This window comes from Mustela nivalis, assembly GCF_964662115.1.
Source record: "Mustela nivalis genome assembly, chromosome: 1".
Taxonomy (NCBI): Eukaryota; Metazoa; Chordata; class Mammalia; order Carnivora; family Mustelidae; genus Mustela; species Mustela nivalis.
Genome location: NC_139020.1, coordinates 130,794,665 through 130,816,935, shown reverse-complemented (window position 1 = coordinate 130,816,935; position 22,271 = coordinate 130,794,665). Strand labels below are relative to the sequence as shown.

Below are 22,271 nucleotides of genomic sequence, written 5' to 3'. Positions count from 1 at the left end.
AGAAATGGCTGATAGGCCTGGGCCCACTGCTCAGGCTCCCTTCAAACCTTCAAGGTGGTGTGACCCACACCTCCCAGCCTAAATCCCACCTTCCACTTGTCCTGTGGGTCTTCATTGCCATGAGCCACCTTTCTTTCTAGTGCGAGAGCACCCTGGAGTCCTAAGGCCACTGGCATGAAGTTATACCGGAGAAAATTGCCTAGTTGCAGGAGAATCATTCTCTGCCCAGTAATGTGTCTGGTTTTGAACTTCTCTTCATGCTCTATGAGGTTTCCTGCCTCATTGCAGGGTTCACTTGAGTTTCAATACAAAATATACGGCCGAAGGAATGTCCTTGCCCAAACTGGGACTAAGTTCATTCCTTAATGCTTTCCTTGTTCTCTCTCACCCACTCTTCCACAGTAATTGACAGTTCCCTATCCCATAGAGGGGATGATGCTTTGTTTGAGATCCAGTCTGTCCATTAGTGAACTCATTAATGAATAGTGTTGGCCATCAGCTTTGGGCGAGAACTAGTCCTTGACCCCTTGGTGCTTGGACACAGAGGATGAAACACCTGTGCTCCCTGACCTCATGTCCTCATACCTAGAAGGCAGACCCGGGAGGAGGGAGGAGGCAGCAGGGCGGAAGGGCAGCAGACACCATGTGGCCTGGCTGTCAGGGAGGTCCCTCGTGCCAAGACAGAAAGGATGGATAAGGGTCCCCTGGTGATGGGGCTGCACAGGAAAGGTTGGGGAGACCTCCAAACAGAGGGAGCAGCGTGTGTGAGGGCCTGGTGCAAGAGCAACTGAGGGGAATCAAAAGATCAGAGAAGCTTTGGGGGAAGTAAGGGAGTGCAAGGGTTGGGGGTAGGGGCCAGGATTCTGCTGTAAATGCCAGGGGGTGGGGGGAGTGGTTTGCTGTTCAGAAGAGTGAAATAATAGTTTGTTTCTTTAAACACCCAGTGACTCCTTTGTTGTTGGTTCTCTTCCTGTCTGCCTGCCTTCAACGTTGATTGAGTGTTCAGGCTCAACAAGGCCTTAGAAATAACCCCCTGCCCTGTGTATGGTTGGGGACTAAGACCAGGAGACTGGGTCAACATTCCTGATCATTTTACTGGGATAATGGAGACTCTTTCTGCTCTAGTGGAATTCAGATAATTACTTAAGAAATGGGGGTGGTGGGGCGCCTTCGGCTCAGGTCATGATCTCAGGGTCCTGGGATCGAGTCCCGCATCGGGCTCTCTGCTCAGCAGGGAGCCTGCTTCCCTCTCTCTCTCTCTGCCTGCCTCTCTGACTACTGTGATCTCTCTGTCAAAATAAATAAATAAAATCTTAAAAAAAAAAAAAAAGAAAGAAATGGGGGTGGTGGTGGTGTTGGAGAATAGGGAAGGAAAAAATGAAACAAGATGGGATCGGGAGGGAGACAAACCATAAGAGAATAAGAGAGTCTTAATCTCACAACCCCCCCCCCACCAGGGTTGCTGGCGGGAGGGGAGTATGGAGTGGGTGGTTGGGTTACGGACATTGGGGAGGGTATGTGCTATGGTGAGTGCTGTGAAGTGTGTAAGCCTGATGATTCACAGACCTGTACCTCTGGGGCTAATAATACATTATATGCTAATAAAAATAATTAATTTAAAAAAAGAAATGGGTGGCAAGGCATTTTTTTGTTCACACATGCATAAGCCGGACAATACAAGTGTTTGTATAAGTCACGTAGATGTCTACATAAAAAGGGCCCTCTTTTCTGGTGATGCAGATAAAATTATGCTCTAGTAGTGATATATATATCTAGTAGTGATATATTAAAGGTGGAACTTGCCCCATGATCTGAGTACTGGGGAATAAATCATTTTAGAAATAGGCTTGTAATCAAGAGTGGGATGCTTGGAATATTTAAGGGGTAGGTGGGTAAGGGGGGCACCTGAGACTTTGTCCATACTATCAAGTGTGCTCTTGTAAAAACATATGATTTGAGGGCTGCCTGGGTGATTCAGTCAGAGAGCAGCCAACTCTTGATTTCAGCTCAGGTCATGATATCATGCATCATGAGATTGAGCCCTGTGTTGGCTCCTTGCTCTGCGGAGAGACTGCTTGGGATTCTCTCCCTCTATCCCTCCCCCTGCACCTGCGTGTTCTTGCTCTCTGTCTCATGAATAAATGAATAAATCTTAAAAAAAAAAAAAACTAACAAAAACCCACATGACTTGGTGTTTTTGTCTTAAACAAACCAGATCACTGGCATGACTGTCCCATTACACTGTGCCTGTATCAGGTCTTAAGGAGAAAGCAGCCTGATTAGTGGGCACCCAGATACTGGTGTGTGTAGTGTTTATAGTGCAGGTAGACATTTGTGTGTGTGTGTGTGTGTGTGAGAGAGAGAGAGAGAGAGAGAACACACATGTGTGCACATCAGTATCTAATAGTTCATTTAATTAGCTCATTCTGTGCTTCTGTAAGAATTATGTTTTTAACACTTTGAAAATTATATACTTTAAAAAGCCCACTGGTGACATACTGCTCCTACAGTGCCCCTGGTTTTCCAACAACAAGCATTGGGTCCAGACAGACTAGACAACTTGCACACTAGGAGATTTCTAACCCACAGTTGGTCTTCTTCTGTGTATCCCAGCATCTCTCCTCGCAGTCCCTTTAAATAAAGGGTTGGTTCATGGTCATGGTCAGCAGGCACAGGTAAGGTTTCCTGCCGATGGCTCAGGGTTGTTGAGATTGTCCCGCCATTTGTCCCTTCCTGTCCAGTGTGGCTGAGGGCCAGACCTTGGAAGGATCCAGCCACTGGGTCTGGGCCTCCTTCTTTCTGCTCGTCTTTGTTATTGGACAAGATTTCTGGAGAAGGCACCACTTCTGTGTGCAAAGAGCAGAGGGGAACCAAATATCCCTCTGTAAGATCAACAGCCTATTCCAGCTGATGGCAGAATTTACACATGTGTAAATTTTTCTGTCATCACACAGGTAGAAGACCCTGGGAGCTCCCTGGGAAGAAAAATACTAAAAACCACTTGTGTCTTTTCAGTAAATATTTAATGAATATCCTGGTCCTTATTTGTAGAGAGAGAGAGTGGTGACACTTGTTAATTGCCATTCACTTAGGCCAGGATGAAGCTGTGCTACTGGCGGCTACAGCTTACAGTCATTACTTTTTATCTGGGTCATTATTTTGTGTGAAATAATGGCTCCTGTTCCTATGACAAGCAGATCCATCTTACGATGAGATGGTAATTAACTCATTTTGTCATTGTACCATCACACAGGATAAGCTCATATTCTCTGCATATTAGAATTAAATTCAAAGTGATTAGATTTTTTTTTCTTAAGAACAAGGGCCCGCTATTATTTTTCCACCGAATGTTTCAAATTAGCAGAACTTTTGGATAGAGAACATGGATGGCAGGAGGGAAAGGCGATTTCATTATTTTCCACAATTAGGAAAAATAAAATCATCTGTATCTGTGTCATGTAAAATTAGCCGAAGGTGCGGTAATTTTCAGGCCCTCTCCATCATGATTTTCTGCAGAGGGCGAAGGGAATTATATAAAGATGACTCTGTTCCTTTCAGTGCGGTCTGATGATTTCTCTGCACACTTTAGCTGCTCAAATTAAATCTGGGCTACCGCTTTTTGTTTTTCCCCTCTTGTTTCCTGCTGTGCTCCATCCAACCAGCCCTTTCTGTAAATTATTTATTATGGATGACAAAACATTTAAAAGGCAGATTTATGGGCAGACTCAGAGAGACTGTATGTTTCAAGTCCTGGAACCGAATGCTCCAGGGACAAAGAGTCTCAAGGCTCATGGAGAGCCGAGGGGCCGTCTTTGCTCCTATGAGACAAAGATTTGGTCACCAGGTACTTCCGGAGCCTGTCTCATGTGGCTGGTGGATTTGTGGGGCCTCTTGGAATTTCCTGTTCTTCACAGCTCCCAAGGAGATTGTAAAGAGACAGAATGATGTCATACAAAGGGCTTACATGTTCATCTTCGAATTCCTTTATGTTCTTTGGAGCTTCTTGGGAAAGTGCTCAAATGTTTGGAAAGCCCTTTGAAGATCTCAGAGTTGCACACATTTTCTGGTTTGTGTTTCAACTAATTTTGGTCAAGGGGCCTGACTGGTAGTGGTGTCTCCCTTCTAGACAGGAGGAAAGAGCTCTGAGAGGAGGAGGGCTTTGCCCAGGGGCTGGGACTATTCAAGGATGCAGCCCAGGGAAGGTCTTTCTACAGGACAGCCAGCAGTGGACGGCAGTGGGACTCAGTTGGAGCAGGAAGGTTCTGTGGGGAAGGTTTTAGAGAGGTGTGGTATACAGTGAGGGCCCTGAAAAGCGAGGGGTGAGGCCAACTATATTGTTCTTGGTAAAGATAAGAGTGTGGAATGAGAGCTCAAGGCTGAGAGTCAGGTTCTGTTGGGCTGCAGTTTGAGACGAACAAAGGGAAGAGGAAGCCTGTTCTGGGCAGTGTTCTTTTGATGACTTGAAACAGCGCCCTACTCAAGGCAGCTCTGGAGGGGTACAGCGGAGTTTACTATAAAGATGGAGGAGCTGGCTGGAGCCCCTGCAGCAGAATACAGGGGAGGGGGAGAGGGAAGAGGAGGACTGACAAGGGGGCAGGAAGGAGGGGGAGGAGAAAAGGGAAGGAAAAGATTGGGCTCTCTGGCTGTATTATATGCTGCTGACCCATATTTATGTATCTATAGGTTTATTTGAATTTTAAATGGAATTTCACTGCACCGAGGGAATTTCTGTGTGTGCCAGACACTATAGTCTTAACCCCCATCTCATCCCCTCTGAAGGCTTAGCCCCATTTTATAGGTGGAGAAACTGAGGCACAGAAAAGCTATGCAGTTGGCCCAGTTACAACTCTGAAAGGCAGAACTAAGGTCTGAAGCCAGCCTGTGTGAGCCAGAGGCCACGTTTGTGACCGTTGGGCCATGTTGTCTCTTCTGTGTGGTGCTCAGGGACTGAGGAGGGCTATCCCAGTTGGAAGAGAGACCGAATGGGAGGCGGACAGGTGTAACTGGGTCCAGTACATGGAGACAGATTTAGAGCCTGGGTCTCTAGGCCTTACTGCCCATCAGAGAGAGCCACACTCCAGCCATTGTCCAGGTGAGATGTCAGGGTCTTTGCCCTCAAGCTCTCAGCTCTGGGCTCTGCCCCTTAGGTTCACACCCCTTTATGATGGAGCGGGGAGCACTGACCCACACGATCATCTTAGAACTAGGTCTGTCTAACACTGGATCCCAGAAACATTGGAATGTAGGCAGTTGAGGGGAGATGAGGCTGACCCCTGCCTTGTCCTGTGGGGGCCAACTCATGGTCAGAAACTCAGTGGCTTGGTTTAAACTAGATGGTTGTCCTTTCAAAAACCAAATGGTGCTGCTTAAGTCTTGGCTGTAAGAAAAGAACTTGACAGATCTTTAAAATCTAAGCAGCTTCTTTTAATGAAATAGAATATCCTAAATCCTCAGGATCACGAAACTTTGCCTGTAGTATAAAGCAAATGACTCATCATTTGCTTTCTGTCTGATTGTTGAGCGTTAGGGCCTCGTTTCTACAAGTGTGGTGCAGAGAGTTTAATTTTAATTAGTGCAAGGCAGGAGAAATACATGTAAAAGGCTTCCCTTACATCCCTACACCCCCACCTACCCCCAAGCCAAGCAAATTGTGCCATTTTAAAAGGTGAATCTGTCAGGAGCGGGGGAGGAGTGAAGGCAGAATGTCGTGTAAATGATCATGTCCTCAGAGTGGAAGACAGAACTGGGGGGCGGGCGGGGAAGAGGCTGGGGTGACAAGTGAGGCATTGCTGGAGGAGAGGGCTATTCTGTTTGCTTTAGTCTCCAGAACTTAATAAACGTTTGTCAAGGGAATGAACAAATTAAAAGAGAAATTCAGAGGAAGAATCATTAAGATTGTTTCATAGAAGGGGAGGGAGGACCCTAAAATGACACTCAGGTGACTGAAGTGTGAGGTAGGGTCACTTGTGAGGATGGGGAACACACAGCATGAGGAACCAGAAAGGTAACGAGGTTGGTGATGGACTTGTTAGGACTGAAGAACTGGTAGTACACTCAGAGAACATTCTAGAAGACAGTTGTGGTTGCTGGGCTGGACTTCAGGAGGACTCTAGGAATGGAGCTGGTGTCATATGAGGTGCAGTCACAGAGGCCCACAGGATCAGTAGGCAGTGGCAGGTGATGACAGAGGGAAGGAGGTTCAGGTGGTCATCTGGGTGGCACAGGCCCATCTCAGAGGGGTAGCCACCACTCAGCATCGACTCACTGTTGCCTAGTGGAAATACCAAGCCAGCTGTATTTTAGTTGGCTACACTTGCTCTACAGCAACTTTAGAGAAGTTGATAACGTTTTTATTTTCTTACTATGAAGTCCCTGGGTTTTTCACCATAAGCTAATCAAAAAGTTTAGAACTGTAAGAGCTAGGTCAGTGTTTCTCAAATTATCTGTGGTGAAGGACTAGTTTCTTTGTTTCTTTGATTTGTTTTTTGTTTTGTTTTTTTTTTTCCAGTCCGTTGAGAAGTGATACTTTAGAAAATACAATTAAAATATGGTGGCAGTGTTGAAGAGCCAGAAGAGAGTCTACATGCTCACTCTGACTTCATGCACCTATCTGGTCATGGATTGTTAACAGAAAGTTGGTGGAGCAGTAGTGAGCTGAGAACCACACGTGGAATAGCCACTGGTTGAGGTGGCAAAGACTTGGATGGAGTCATGACCTAAGAACAATTGTGCTTGCAGAGGGGAGAGAGGAGAGCATTATGGCTAGAGTACTGGGGAGGACCCAGAGAAGGAGAAAAAGAAAGAACTTCTCTGAAGTAAGGGGAAAAAAGGAAGAACATGATGTCACAGAATCTGGGGTAAGAGAATAGTACAAAAGCAGGAAAGAGGTCGAGTCAGCAGCCACTGGTTGGATGACCCACTGGGTTTGGCCACCAGAAGCTATTGGTTAATCTTGCGAGAGCAGTTTTTAAGAGTAAAGAAGGCCTCCCTCCATGGGTTTAAGAGCCTATGAGTTTGGAAAGAGAGAAAGGAAGTGGTGGCTCAGGATACAGGTGGAGGAAGTTTTGTTTGCTGTCAGTGGGAGCTAAAAGCTACCAGTAGAGAGGAGAAAGTTAAAGTCAGAGGTGAGTTAAAGGTGGAGGCAGGCCCAGGTTGGGTCAGCCCAGAGACTGGGCATCAGCTGCTGATGGGACTGGATGCCCAGTCCTCAGGCTTGGGGAGGTGGTAGGCGGACCCTCATAGGCTTAGATGTTCAGAGTGGAGGGAAAATGTTAAGTCCTGCTGCATGGAGGCCTCTGTTTTCTTATCAAGTGCCTTTCCTGTCCCAGCCCCTCTTGATCCTCTGTCCCCTTGCTATTTTCTTTGACTTGAGACCTTCCTGTTCTGTCCAGGAAACTTAGCTGAAGTTAATCTGAGCCTGAGGGGAGGGAGGGAGCTGTATGTTTGTCTAGATCACTCCCCAAAAAACAAGACAAATTCTTCGTCTTCATTGGCTCTCTCTGCATGAATCCAAGATCTGGCAGCAGTGGGCCAAAATGCATTCTTGCTTTTTGAACAGATCATTGAGGACCCCTATGTGGGGGCATCCAGGGATTCCTTAGTGAGCCAGTGCAGGTAATGTCCCTAAGTCACATGAAGTTTACAGTGTAGCTGAGGACACAGACATGGAACAGGTCTCCTGATGGAGGCATAATCACAAATGGTTAATGCTCCAGAGCAGAACATGGTGAGAGACACTGACCCAGGCTACAATCTTCTTTGTACAAAGAAGTGGTGTTTGCACTGCACTCTAAGGGGTAAACAGGGAGAGTCGGGGCTAGTGGTTAGGGAATAGCTTGGACAGAGGCCACAAGGTGGGACAGAGCACGTTTGGTGCAAGGAACGGGAAGGAGGCCATTGTGATTTGACCGCAGAAAGGAGGGTAAGTGCTTGCTCACTGAGGCTTGGGAGGTAGCTAGGACTCACCTCTGGGCTCAGGATTTGGGTCTTACCCCAAATGCAATGGAAGTCACTGGAGGGTTTTAAGGAGGAGCTAAAGAATGATACCAGATAGATACTTTGGGAAGAGATGTGAGGACTAGATTGGAGGCAGGAGTAGGTGGAGTTAGGACACTGTTGGAGTATCTCTGTGTAGAGGATTGGAGATTGTAGCTTCGCTTACAGTTGGAGTGGAAGTGTGGAGAGGAGGTTTGACTTGAGAACTATGGAGCCAAGGAACTCAGCAAGGTAAGAGAATAGTACAAATTGGATTGGGTCACAGGGTGTGGCGGAGAGGAGCAGATTTGGCCTGAGCAACTGAATGGACAGGAGCCTTTGCTGAGATTAGGAGGACTATGGACCAGGGCCTTATTTCTCCAGTGCAGGAGCTCACAGCAGCCATCTGGGCTGGAGACACCAGCTGGAAAATGCTAATTGAAACTTGATCATGGATGAAATCACTGAGGAAGGAAGGATGCTGAGCCCTGAGGAATTCCAGCACTGAGTGCCATGCAGAGAAAAGAGGCAGAAAGGAAGTCACTAAGAGGTCTGAAGGAAACTAGAACAGAGAGGGCAATGGAGGTTGACAGTATCTCAGCAAGGGAGGGTTGTCAACCCTGTTCGTGTATCAAGACTACAAATCAGAAAGGTGATGTGGCCATGAGGTCATTGGCCACCTCTGTGGAACGTGGTTTGGTGGCTTTTCCCTTTCCAGCACGCAAGGCCTGTTCCAAAATATCTTTAGGTTATGCTCTAAAACCACTGTCCTTTACCCTATAGAACTCGTGTGTGTTCCTGTGTTCTTCCTGGTTCTGAGGTTTCTAGTCTTGTGAAGTGGGTTGGGTTTTTTTTTTTTTCACTTTTAAATTTAAGATGTTCTTCCTTTCCATGGGCTTGCTGAATTATCTTCATTGTTCTCCTTAATGTAATTTTTTATTAAGTAACTGAATTTTAACACCCGACAAGGGGATTAGAACTTGCCCATGTGTGAAGCATTGCAATTATATGTAATTTTTAGCTTTTGCAGCACATAGTGCATGAAATAATAATAATAAGCACACTTGTAGGTTAAAACGGAAACAGAATTAACTGGGGATTCCTAAAATGGCAGTTAGATGTGTCTAGAGCAGAAAGCAGCCTGTTCTTGGCTGTGTGGGCAGCCTGTGGTTGTCAGGCCTGCATTTCTTTGTGGTCTTTGCAGAGAAATTGCCCTAAAACCAAGGAATCAGATAACATTCTAGGGGCTAGTGGAGCAGACAAAAGACTAGAGGGAAAAGAGAAAATATGTCAAGAGAGGTGGCTAATAGGCGCCAATGAATGTTTTATTCTAGGGAGAAATTCAGCCTGGGTGGATGGCTTCCCCCATCCTGGGTTGCATTTGGCCCAGTGGGAGGCTGATATCTTTTCCATCCCCACTTGTGGGGAGAAGGCTGTTGATGCCAGGGCACATACAACTTTCTCTAGTTTTAAGGGTTTTAAGGAGGAGCCGGATGCTTGGTTGGCTGTAGGCAAGCCTGTGAGGTCCTGAACCTGAGGAAGATGTGTGCTTCTCCAGGACACAGCTGTGGCTCCACTTGAAATGTACCTCACTCTCACAGCTATTGAAGTCGGCATCAGAAGGAGTCTGACTGAGCTAGGATGGCCACCACGTTCTAGTTCCCAGTGCCTCCAAACTCTGCTTATAGCAGACCGTGATTTTCCTTTGGGCCTGATGGTAAAACCTAAAGGAGCTATAGATCTGGAGTTCCTTCCTCTTAAGCCAGTGCCTCTTGAAAATGTGCCTTTCCTGCAGTGCTCCTCAGCAAAAAGGGTGCTGTAGTCCACGTGTTTGGAGAATACACATGTTGTAAATCCTCTTGGAAAGGGTCATGATGCTCCTCAAAAGAGTTAAGGTTCTGAAAAGGTCTTCAGTAAGAAACCTACTTATTTACCTCACCTGGGCATTTCTCAGGTATAATTTAAGAACTTTCCCCTTGCTTCTCCTCTTTCCCAGACACCTATTTCTGTCCCCACCAGGGACAATCACGGGCGGTTAGCAGCAGAGGGGTCAGTCTTCTCTCTTTTTACAGTGGGATCCTAGCGTCTCCCAGCTGCACACAATGGCCATCGTTCACAAGCATGAAAGACTTTATTGCACTTTCTCTGTTCTACTAAAACAGGTTTTTATGCCCAGACAGACACTTGGTGGTTCCTAACCCTCCCCCAAACCTCTAATGAAGGGAAAATCTGGAGCAGAGCAATTTAAAACTCCCTCCTCTCTTTTGTCACTCTAGAAAGACATGTGCTCAGCGCCTCTGTCATTCTTCTTGCTTTTTAATAACACACATAGCAATCTTCTAACACATAGTCAGCAAAAACTAGGTCATTGGATTTGTTGACTGCTGTGGAATCATAGATAGCGTTTGCCCGGCTGTCTGGGTCCGTGCGTGCTTATCTGACCACGGGCCTTTAAAAGAAGCACTGGTTTCTTGGGCACGTTTCCCCTTTTCTTCTTTCTCCCCCTCTCCCCACCCTGCACTCCACCATAGTTGTTAATCAGATCTTCAAATATATTGGTTTTTCCAGCTTTGATTTCTCATTCTTTTATCTCTCCCCTGTAGTTGCTAATCAAAAGTGGCATTTTATTCCTTGGCAGTGCTCTCCAATAGAAATATAATTTCAGCCACCCATGTAATTTAAAATTTTCTGGTATACATGTTAAAAAGGTAAAAACAAGGGTGGAATTAATTTTAGTATTATGTTTTATTTGGCTATGTTTAGTACTATGCTTTATTTTATATATATATATATATACGATGTTTCCAACCGGTAATGAGATATTTTATATATATTTTTTTCAAACGAAATCTTTGAAATCTGGTATATATTTTACACTTGTATCACATCTCAACTTGGATGTTACCTTTCCAACAGTTAAAGTGAAATATCGTACAAAATAAGGTTTTAACACCCGACGAGGGGATTCGAACTTGCCCTTGTGTTTAACAGAAAAAGAATTATTTTCTACTGCTTCATTTTTAAAATTTAAGTTGAAGTTAATTAAAATTCAATAACGTGAAAAATTCAGCTCCTTCATTGCTTTGCCCACATTATAAGTCCTTGATAGCCACTTATGGCTAGTGGTTGCTATCATGGACAGCATAGTTCTGTGGGGTTCATTTATTTTAAGCAGTTTCAGTTCTCTGTGTTTTCTAGTTGACACAAAAAAAAATTGTGGTTGAGGCTTCTTGGCCACAAGAAGCAAGGAACAGTATCAGTACGTAGTGTATATTGGATAAGAGAGGAAAACTTTCCCCATGGAAAGATCCAGAACACAGTTTGGAGCAACTTTAGAGCCTTTTAGGAATATATTTGAAATAATTAAATTTTTGTTTATAATATTAAGTATTAATTTAGTTGTGCCTGCCCTTTTTTAGACATATAAAATATAGCCATTTGGAAATAATACTTTTCTCCCCATGTTTACATTTCATGAAACATTTTTATTCCTACTCTTTTAATGCTTCTTTGCCTTCAGCGTCTTTATCATCACCAGAGTGACTTTTTGGGGCATCTAAAATAAGGTTTCAAGCTCATCATATTTACTTTCATCCAAGTTGTTTGGAATCCAGCACTTTAAAGATTCATGAGTGATGCCATCACTAGAAGCTCTAAGTAAAAAAAAAATACTCATTCGTTTAATGCTAGGATAGTTGTTGGGTTTTTTTCTTATCCAGCTCAGTGGTGAATGAGAAATCTCCATAATGTAACCCCTTACTCTGCATTGCCCTTTTAAAAAAACTCTTTCTATTAAAGATAAGGTAAATACAGGAGGATGCATCAATCATAAGTGTACAGCTCAGTGAGGTGCACAAAATGAATGCACCTAGGTAAGCAGCAACTAAGTCAAGAAATGGAATAGCCCAAAGCCCTCTTCTGGCCATTCCCATCACTTCCCTCTACCTCCTCCCCAGAGACAGCCTGTGTAATTTCTAACACCAAAGGTTAGCTTCGCCTGGTTTTGAACTTTATACAAGTGGAATCTCTTGTAAATGGCCTTTTTTGCTCAACAGTCAACACTGTAGTTTGCTCAATTGTGTATAGAATTTGTACACTGCTTTTTTAAATGCCATCTTTGAGAAACATGCATGCTGCAGCCCCCAAAAAAGGTTGTTTCATGCCACAGGAATTATTTTAAATTATTTTAAATTTTTGTTAGATGCGTTTCCCTCCTAAAAAATTAAGTCCATCAGATGACTTTAATTAAGTTCTCAAACCAGTTTTGATTAACGTGTTTTTCCTAGTAAGCATTTTGTTGTTCAAAATAAAGTGGCAGAGAGCCCTTGTATTGTGAGAGACTTTGTAAAAAGTCTTGCAGTGTGTGAAGTAATGCATTCCCTCTTTCTTGAGAAATAACACTTATGGGGTAAAACCCAGGGTGTAGCCAGGAGATCAGCGTGGGACTGGGTATGGGGCTGTGTATCTCCCCTTTCAGCTTACAGTGGGGGGCTTGCGTGGGGGGTGGGGGTCATCATATCGCCATTAGTGAATGAATGCTATTTTAACTCTTGTCAGGAGAGATCATTTGTATGGACTTTCCTCCCCCTAAATATCTGCTTGGCTGGCTGCTTCACTTCCTTCAGATCTCTGCTCAAGTTCACTTCTCAGTGAGCCCACGCACCCTGCCCACCATTTTTTTTAAAAAAGAGCACCTAATGCCTCACCACTCCCCAGCCTCCTGATTCCCTCTACTCTTCTCTCTCGATCTCTCTCCCCTATAGCTCTTTTTGCCTCCCAGAGCTATTTTACTCTCTTCACTTGGTTATTATGTTTATTGTTTCTTGTCTCTTGTTTCCATGCCAAGAAGAGTGTAGGTCGTATGGCAGATGTGCAGGGAATATTTATGGAATGAAAGAGGGAGAGCTGGTGGGTTTCCGAGGCTTGAGCAGTATCAGAATTGTGTAGACAGATGCTTTCAGAGGTAATGCAGTGATGATAAAGGAGACAGACATTCATACATTTTTCTTTTTCCCTGTAACTTGCAGTAACTTTTCCCAGTGTTCAGGGTGTTCGAAACCTGTTGAGTATAACCCTTTCTGGAAGTGACTTGTGAAGGTCCTCCTGTCACTCGTTTCTACTCCGTGCTTCTCAGCAGACACGTTTACAAATATGGAAATTACTGTTATCACCAGGAAAGTTTCCAAAGTGACATGCATGCATCTATCTCTCTATCTATCTTTCTTTATGAGATGGAACATGTTTTGAGTGCTAATTATGCACCGTCAGTGAACACATGTCGGGTTCGCAGCACAGGTTGAACTTCCCCGTCTGCGTTGTTCAGAGGTGGCGAACATCCCCACTCAGTGAGACCTCCTGTCTGCCAGATTTGTGTGGGATCCAGCACAGACAATGAATGTGGGAATCTGGAGCGGCCCCACGGCATGCGGAGGGTGGGGTGTCTCCTCTGAGAAGTGGAGTTTATCCTGCCAAGCAGTTAGACTGCCTCTTGTATCTTCACCCGAAACTGGAAGGTTTCACTTGGATTGCTTGAGATTATGTGGAATCTTTCTGAGGGTTTTTGAGAACCAGTGTGACAGGATTACCGCCCTGTAAGGTTTTCCCCTTTACTGCCTTGGGGGAGAATTCCCACTCAGAGAGCAGGTCATGCCGGGATCAGTCGGTGGTTTTGAACAGGCTTTTAGGGAAAGGTGGGGGAAAGCATTTGGACACAGAGTATTCATTTACTGAAACTGACTTGCCTCCTCAAGGAGAACTCTGGAATTTTAAAAGTCCAATTCCAGAATTTTCTTCTGATTCCAGTAAGGGAAACTTGTGACTTAAGCAAGGCACAACACTTTTGAATTCTTTGTTTCTTCCCTGTAAAATGAGGCTTTTGCACATTGATAATCTCTAATATTCTGTGATTCTGTGATCAGTCTAGCCTCATCAAAGAGGTTTATTTGACTAATTTATTATGGTTTATGATGGTGGCATGCTGGATTTGAACACCAGACAGGCTCATTTTAGTATTCCCTGTGCTCTCCATCCAGTAAATCAATGTTTGCTGAGTGATAACTGTTTTTGTCTTTCCCCTTAACTAACAACTGTGACGGGAGTTTAATATAAGGGTTTAATATAAGATTTTTATATTGTAAGTATATATAATATAATATATTATAAAATATTATAAGTACTTATAATATAATTATATTATAAGGGTTTAATTTAAGAGTTTAATATAAGATTTTTGCACATTTCTTTCTTTTTTTTAAGGTTAGAAGTTGGCGTTGCAGTCTGAGTGAGACTCCAATTGAAAAAAGCATGTTGTGAGGAAAATCAAAACTTTAAATGATACACTTGTTGGATCACTTCTGACCTAAGTGCTTACAGGACTAAAAACTAAGATATATTATCATGATGTGGGTGGTGCTGTGATCTGTAAAAGGAACACAAGGATATGTATGTTTGGACAAAAGATCCAAGTATTCTAATAACCAGTTATTATACATTTAGCCTAAGGAGTCAGAGAAAATTGATCAAACCAAAGTTTCCCATCTAACTCATTACTTCCCAATCTACATCTTCATTCTGTTAGCCTTACAGAAATATTCCTGCATATTGGAAAGGTAGCTGGAGAGGATTGGTAGTAGGCACGTAATTAGATGCGATATTAGGGATGTTATTGTTTGGGGTAGTAGCAGTATTATTGGTGAGGGTGATAGGAATGGTATATTGGTAGGAGTAGTGGGGAATCTTATTTTTTTCCCCAGTTTTATTGTGATATGTGACAGATAACACTGTGTAAATTTAAAGTGTACATGATGATTGTGTATACCTACATATTGTGAAGTCATTGCTACATTAAGGTTAATTAACATATCCATAGTTACCTTTTTTTATGGTGCAAGCATTAGCCTCTAGTCTTTTACCAAATTTCCATTATGCAGTGTGTACGGTATTGTTAACAATAGTCATCACGGTGGGCATTACATTCCCAGAACATATTAATCTTATAACTGTAAATTTGTACCCTTTGACCCCCAGCTCCCTGTTTCTCTCTGTTTCTGTGAGTTTGCCTTTTTTAGATTTCACGGATAAGTTCTATCCTACCGTATTTGTCGTCTCCTGCCTGACTTATTTCACTTAGCATCACGCCCTCCAGGTGCACCCATGTTGTTGCAAATGATAGGATTTCAATCTTGTTAATGGTTGTTTATCGTTTACATATACCACGTTTTCTTTAAAGGAGGTTGTTATTGGCAGCAGAGATGGGGATGTTATCGGTGGAGGCAGTACGGGTGTTATTGGTGGGGTGATAAGGATATTATGGAGCAGAAGACAAAGAAGGTTTTATAAAGAAAGCATCTTCAGAGAGGAAAAGGTTGGCGTATGGAGGACACAGGGAGTAGAAGTCAAAAGAAAATACCTGAAAAGATGGAAAAGCCTTAAAATAAAATGTTTAAATACATTCCTGGCAGAAATAAGGTTAGCTTCTGATGGAACTCTTTATCATTCAGTTGGTGTAGAAACTTCATTTCAGTGACTTCCCATTTTGAATGAGAGACGCAGCTGCTCCTCTGACTACCTTCTGAGACCCTCCCCAGAGGGCAATGGAAGATTCTCTTTAGGACACCGGAAGAATAACACGGACGAATTTTTTTCCCTGAGCCTCATGCTTAGCAGAGGTCTTCACAACCCCTCCTGACTCTGATGGTGCCTGGGAATGTGGGCATTATTCTGTGTCATTCTTGAATAGTAAAATATCATCATTAATTCACATTCTGCACCTTTATAACTTGTGATAAACAAGAACCGAGCTCATGCTTGTCTACAGGTTTGCGCAGCCGATTAATAATGGAAGGCACGCTGCAGGGGCAGTGCTCACCTCTGAGTACCCGCTCACCCCAGCAGTTTGAATGCATCATTACAAACTGTGACGCTAATTACAAACTCTTCTTACCTTTCGATGCGAGCGTATCCCTCAAGGCCCACTTCTTGGAAGTATTCATGTTATCTTTTTTTACGTTTCTGCATATTTGAGAGCGCTGCTAGCTGCATCCGTTATAAAGGACGTGGGTTTGACTTGAAATGACTATAGTCTGGTATCTTCCCAGGGGTATGAGTTAGTGAGGACTGCTGTATTTTAAGAGGAGGTCTATTGCCATGTAATGAACTATCCTGTCTTGCTCACAAATCTACAACTTGTGCAGCATTTGTCAGAGATAATTAATCTTTGTTCCACGTGGCATAACCTGGGGCAGCTTCACGTGGCTGGGGGACCCATCTTCAAGATGACGTCCTCACATGGCTGACAAGTTGTTGCTGGCTACAGGCCTCTCCAAGGCTCTTGGGATTCCTCAAAACATGATGGCTAGGTCCTAAGAACAAGCATCCCAGGAGGACAAGGTGGATGTTCATCGAACTTTTATGACAAGGCCTCACCTTACTTTGCCTTACTCATTGGTCAAAACCATCACAGAAGCCCATACTGGTTCAAGTAGAAGGACATAGACTCTGCTTTTTGGTTAGGGAGCAGCACGGTTCTAGCAGACCTTTTGGAACGTGAAATCCTGTTGTGGCCATCTTTGGATCATACAATCCGCCACTACATGAATTTGAACATGCTGTGTTCATTTACAGTTCATTCTACGGGGAGAGAACTTTGAGACCATGCTAGGGCAAATATGGAATACATAAAAATAAAAAGGAAAGCAAGAAGTAGAATTTGAGTATTTAATATAAGGGTTATTGGACATTGAAAATAATCTTTAAGTGTAATTCTCAATGGTTGTGAATGCAAAGCCCTCCCCCCAAAATAAATCCTGTTTGTTACTCAAAGAGATCACATATCTTCATGAGATCTGAAACTCCCTAAAATCATTTCCATCTTCCAGAAGAACTGTCCGGGGTTCTCCAGGGCATTTATGAAGGAACAATAAAACATTCATTTCTTTAGCACATTGTAATGAAAACCATCCCTAAGTACTTAGTTTAACTGCTTTGTTTACCATGGCGGTTTCAAATGCCATTAGGACCGTGTTATATTTTTGTTGGTCTGAAGTCATGGGAATAGAAAAGGTTGTTTTTGTTTTGTTTTGTTTTTTTTAAAAAACCAAGAGGTAAAACTAAGATAGCACTGATCCAACCACACCATCTCAACATTTTGTTCAAGTGCCTTTCATCAATGTTTTGGAGGCCTATGTAAATCAGGGACTGGCTGGGGGGATGGGGGGGAATCGCAAATACTGGATGTTAAAGCAGTGTGGTGTGAAAGGAAACATCTGCTCTTGGTTAAAGTTCTTTAAACTTACGTTCTTTTGCCTCAATCATTTAACTGTGGTGCTGAGATTTGAGTTCCATGAAGACTCTAAAACTGGTTTTCCAGAACATTCTTAGGAGTCTTAATAAGCCCTTAAGTTTCTTTGCCCCAAGCCTGTAATCCCAGGGTCACCGGTATCACCAAAGTATAAAACTCAGGTTGTCAACCTCAGCAGCTCCGGGATTCTGAATTCTAGCTGCTTTGTTCCATTTTGTTTTTTAAGGAAATGCATAGTCTCATGTTAGGTAGTTCCTTTAAGAAAGAAGGCTCTAAGGAATGCCCAGTTATGAGGCATTTTTTATCTTGATAAGAAGTACTGATATGAACAAATTGTTTATTGCTGTATATTTTCTTTTTCCTGAGGGAAAGATTGACCTGGTTTGTTAAGAGATGGACTAGAAACTCAAGGGACTACAAATAATCTTATTTTAACAGTTGGGTTTCTTAAGATGTACCCCTGGACCTGCAACCCCTTAATTTTTCTAGGCTTCAGGGTTTTTTTTTTCACTGTTAAAATGAGGTGAGTGGCAAATGATGTGCAAATTTTCAAAATCTCAATTGAATGTTATTTGCAAAACATTATTGGTCCCAGATGGATCATTCCTGAAATTGTAGAGTCATAGACGTTCCACTTAGAAGTAACCTCAGATGCTGCAAATTTCATCTGTTTCCTATTCTTCCCTTTAATAGATATTTATTGAGGACTTACAAGGTACCAACAACTGTTTCAGATGCTGGAGACATTGTAGGGAACAAAATAGACAACGTTCTTGTCTTCACAGAATTCTCATTCAACTGGGAAAGATAAAAGTTAATAAGGAAACAGGTGGAAGAAAGTGATAGGACGAAAATTAAGGAAAGAGATATATTGAAGCGTGACCAGGTGACACTTTTTAGACTGGGGTTTCAGGGAGGGCCATCAATGGGAAGAGAGGACCCTGGTAGCAAGGCGAAACTGGTCATGGGGGGTTTGGGTGGAACAGTCTCCCAAACAGAGGGATCTGCTTAGACCCCAAAGGGGACGAACTTTGAATGATAAAAGAACAAAGCCTTTTAAAAGTGGAGGGGCATGAACAAGGTGTTGGGGAGGCCCTCCAGGAGGAGGACAGGAGCACTGGCTAGGGGTGGATAGAGGGATTGCTGGTCAGCACACGGTCTACTCATGGTCTAGATGGAAGACCTCCAGCCAGCCTTGTGACCCAGGGTGGGATGGGACGGATTCGACATGTTGGGAGGGCCCAGGCGGAGAAAGCCAAGGATGTAACAGCAGGAGAGTGATGGAAGAAGCGGACCCACATGTTGGGCGGGGAAGGATGAGAGAGAGCAGTCATGGGAGTCTTTTTTAAAGCAGCCTTCTGGGCCTTCACTGCTGGTCATGTTTAACTAGGTGGCCATATGCCTCAGCCTCCTTAGTTCCAACTCGTCCCTGTCATCACAGCATTATTCCTAATAATTCCACCTTTTTCAAACATGTCCATGTTTGGGTGATGCCCAGTAGTTTAGCACATCAGAGTCCTTTGGTGTCTGGCCTTTTAGTCGGCAGACTGCTGTCTGTACTTCCGGTTTCCCAGCTATCTGTCATTCACATCCTTCCCAGGCAAGCGTAGTTCTTGTGAGCTTTCTCACAACCTCTGCAGTGATTCCCAGGGCCTCAGCCACTCTTTTTGCCTTCCATCTGCTTGCTTCCGTTACTGTCACCCCCCACCTCAATCCATACCACATCCTGTGGATGGTTCAATCTTCCTCGCGAGAAACCTGATTGTGTCACTGCTGCTCAGACACCGTGATGGCACCTCATTGTCTACAGAGTAAAAAGTCCAGTCTCTAAACTTGACCATCTTCATAATCAAGCCCAGCTATTTCATAATATGAGTTAGAGTATAGGCGATAAGACAGACAATATAATGCTGAACAGTATAGGTAGGAATATGGAATCTGAAACCAGACTGCCTAGATTTGAATCCTACCTGCCATTTACGGGCTGTGTGCTCTTGGTCAAGCTTTGCAACCTCTCTGTGCCTCCTTTCATCAATTTTCTGATCTGTAACATGGGGATGAAAAAGAAACTATTGTTATTATAAGGATTAAGTGAGTTAATCCTTATCTGGCCCTTAAAATAGTCTGCAGCACACAATGAGCACTCAATAAATGTAAGCTTTTGTGATTATGGATTTTCTGTGCAGGCATACTGAGGATTTCCTCTCCTCTACATAACTTATGGCACTTTCTTATCTCTCACGTTGCTAACCTTTGTTCCAACAATCCAGCTAGATGACTTCCATGGGAGCCCTCTAGTTCTGCCCTGGCCAGAGCTGATTGGTCCAGAAGTGGACACCTCATCTGAACTGGGCCAATCAGAGCCCTTCTCTGGGATCTTTTGCCATGTGTAACCAGGAAGTTTGGGCATTCTATCTCCAGTAGCTAGGCTTATATAAGCAGAAAACTCAGAAGTTGGCAATGATTCTATATCTTGCCACATGGAGAAAATTTGTCCTAAATAAGAAAGAAGAGTGATGCTAACAAATAAAAGGAGAGACAAAACTTGGAGAGAAAGTTTCCTGACTGTGCTGAAGACACTGGTTTCAGGTGTTCCTAAGGTCCAGCTCTGGCCCTTCCCTACTGTCCACTTGGCTGCTATGTGAGATACCACCGAGTCATTCCTTGCTTATCGGCCTTTCCTCGTTTACCTCCCTTTTGCATCTTTGATTTAGACTTTTGACAGGTTTGGAGTTCTCCAGTGGGTTGGTTTTCAGGGGCACCAATAACTAATTGAAGCTCTTTGAGGAATAAGAATTAAACAGCACACCCTATCCATTCTACTTATTTATAACTCCCATAACTACACTTTTAATAAATTATGAAATTATAGGCACACTCTAAATGAAAGAACTAAGTCAATTAATGCAGATAATAAGGACCAATAAAGCTCCTTTTGTCGGAAATGCCTGCCCTGAAGAGAGCTACCAAAGGACGGATCCATTCTCTACTGCCACCAGGATCCTGGCCTCTACCTCTTACTTTTGTTTTCAAGGGAGTTTGCAGCTTTCCAAGTTCTTCCAGCATTTTCTGAGCTTCCTACCAAATCACCCCTAATAGTAGAGGAGAATAAAGCACTACGTCTTCCCCCTAACCCCAGCCCTGCCAGGGACAAGGGTAAGTGGTGGCCCTTCAAATTGAGCAACAGACAGTTGGAGAAGGATTGAACACGTTAATTCTTCAGAGTCTCTAAGTTACCCCTTGAGCTGGATCAAATTACGATGAAGTGCAGGGACGCCTGCTTGACTCATTATCATGTCCCCTGCTCCTACTTCCTAGCACACAGTAAGGTGTTGAGGTATGGAATGAATGAATGGGTTTTATTAAATCCATTTTGTAAATGAGGGAACTGAGGTTCATATTGATCCACTGGCTTAAACAGTCACATCACTGGTGAGTGGCAGAGTTGCCAAAGCTGTAGGTCTCAGACTCCCTGTCCAGGACTTGTTCTGAGAGCTCCCAGTCATTAAGGGAGAAAACCGCAAGACCAGCAGGTTTGTATGATAATGGTGCTAAACTCCCAACAGTGCTTAGTAAAGGTTTCAATTCCTAAAGCTAAATGTTAACACGTAAGAATACCAAGGGCATCTTCAGACTTGAGCTAAAACCGGTGTTATTTTTGAACCTTTCTTTTCAGAAGGCTGTACAAGAGTTTAGGTGACAAAAGATGAGAACGGTTGTGTGCGTATGATAAAATATTCACCGTAAAGACTCATGTGTAACCGTGCAACTCAGAACAGCACTTTTGTGTCTGTTCTTGACATAAGTGCATGCCTCTCTAGGTTCTCTTTATATTTCATAAATCCCCAAAGACATTAAAATGTCAGCTGTCACGGAATGCTGGCTCATGAGTTATGGGAGAGGGTTCAGAGTAGGCAGTGGTCTGGTCTGGGGTAAATGTGGGGGGTGCGTGTGAGAGAGAGAGAGAGAGTCTTAGTCTTTTCCATATGTTATATGCCTCTGAAGTCATTGTTGAAAACTCTGTTTCTAGATCTCTGTCTGGCAAATAAATAAATAAATAAATAAACCTCTGTTTTTATTATTCAGTATTTTATATGATTTATTATGCCCATAATAGTATTTATTATTATGTGATGATGGAAATGTTCTGTATCTTCACTGTCCAATAATATGCTCACTAGCCACAGGTGGCTGTTGAACACTTGAAATGTGGCTAGTGTGCCTGGTAACTGAACTTTTCATTTAATTTTATTTGAATTAATTTAAATTTAAATAGTCACACCTGGCTAATAGCTACCATATTATCTGTTAAAAGTCTGTGAGGTTCTAATTCCAGCACTAATGAGCTAATGTGTTGTGAGAATTCCATCAAATTCATCATAGAGTTAGAAACTGCCTATAATTTGTCGAATTTAACTCTACCAGTTAGGAATGTACCTTCTCCCACCTCAAAATGGGTGGGGCTATTTCCTTTATCTGGACAATAGGGACCACTAGTAACCTCCTTGCCATGCTTCAGCCTCTCCCCTGGGACCTTGAATCAATGCTAGATTAAGTCCTAATGATCTTGTTTCTGGGTGGGACACAATCTCTCTCCCTGCCTTTTGGGAACTCCTGGCCATCTATCTCTTCATTTCCCACCAAGTCAGGTTTAGATTCAGAGACCTTTATCAGCCTGACCTGTGCTACCTTACATCCCTCGCTCTCTTTCCTCGTCTTCCTCCTGTATTAGTCGGAATTCTCTGGAGAAACAGACCTAGTGGGATTATCTATCTAGTGATTGATCTATCTGGAGAGAGAGATACTGAGACTAAAATTGATTGGTTTTTAAGGACTGTGGGAACTGGCAAGTCCTAAAGCTGCAAGACTGGCCAGCTCGAGGCTCAGGTAAGAGTGATGCTGTAGTCTTGAGTCTGAAAGTTGTAAACTCAGGCAGATTTTCTAGGCTGTTGTCGACAAGTAGAATTTCTTTTGGGAAAATCTCAATCTTTGTTTTTAA

The 22,271-nt window shown here is 43.4% G+C and overlaps 1 protein-coding gene across 2 annotated transcripts in view; it reads left to right on the top strand.

Annotated features, from left to right (window-relative positions):
* The window catches only part of RFTN1 (raftlin, lipid raft linker 1), a 195,758-nt gene that overhangs the window by 107,716 nt on the left and 65,771 nt on the right, over positions 1-22,271 (top strand). The window lies entirely within an intron of this gene.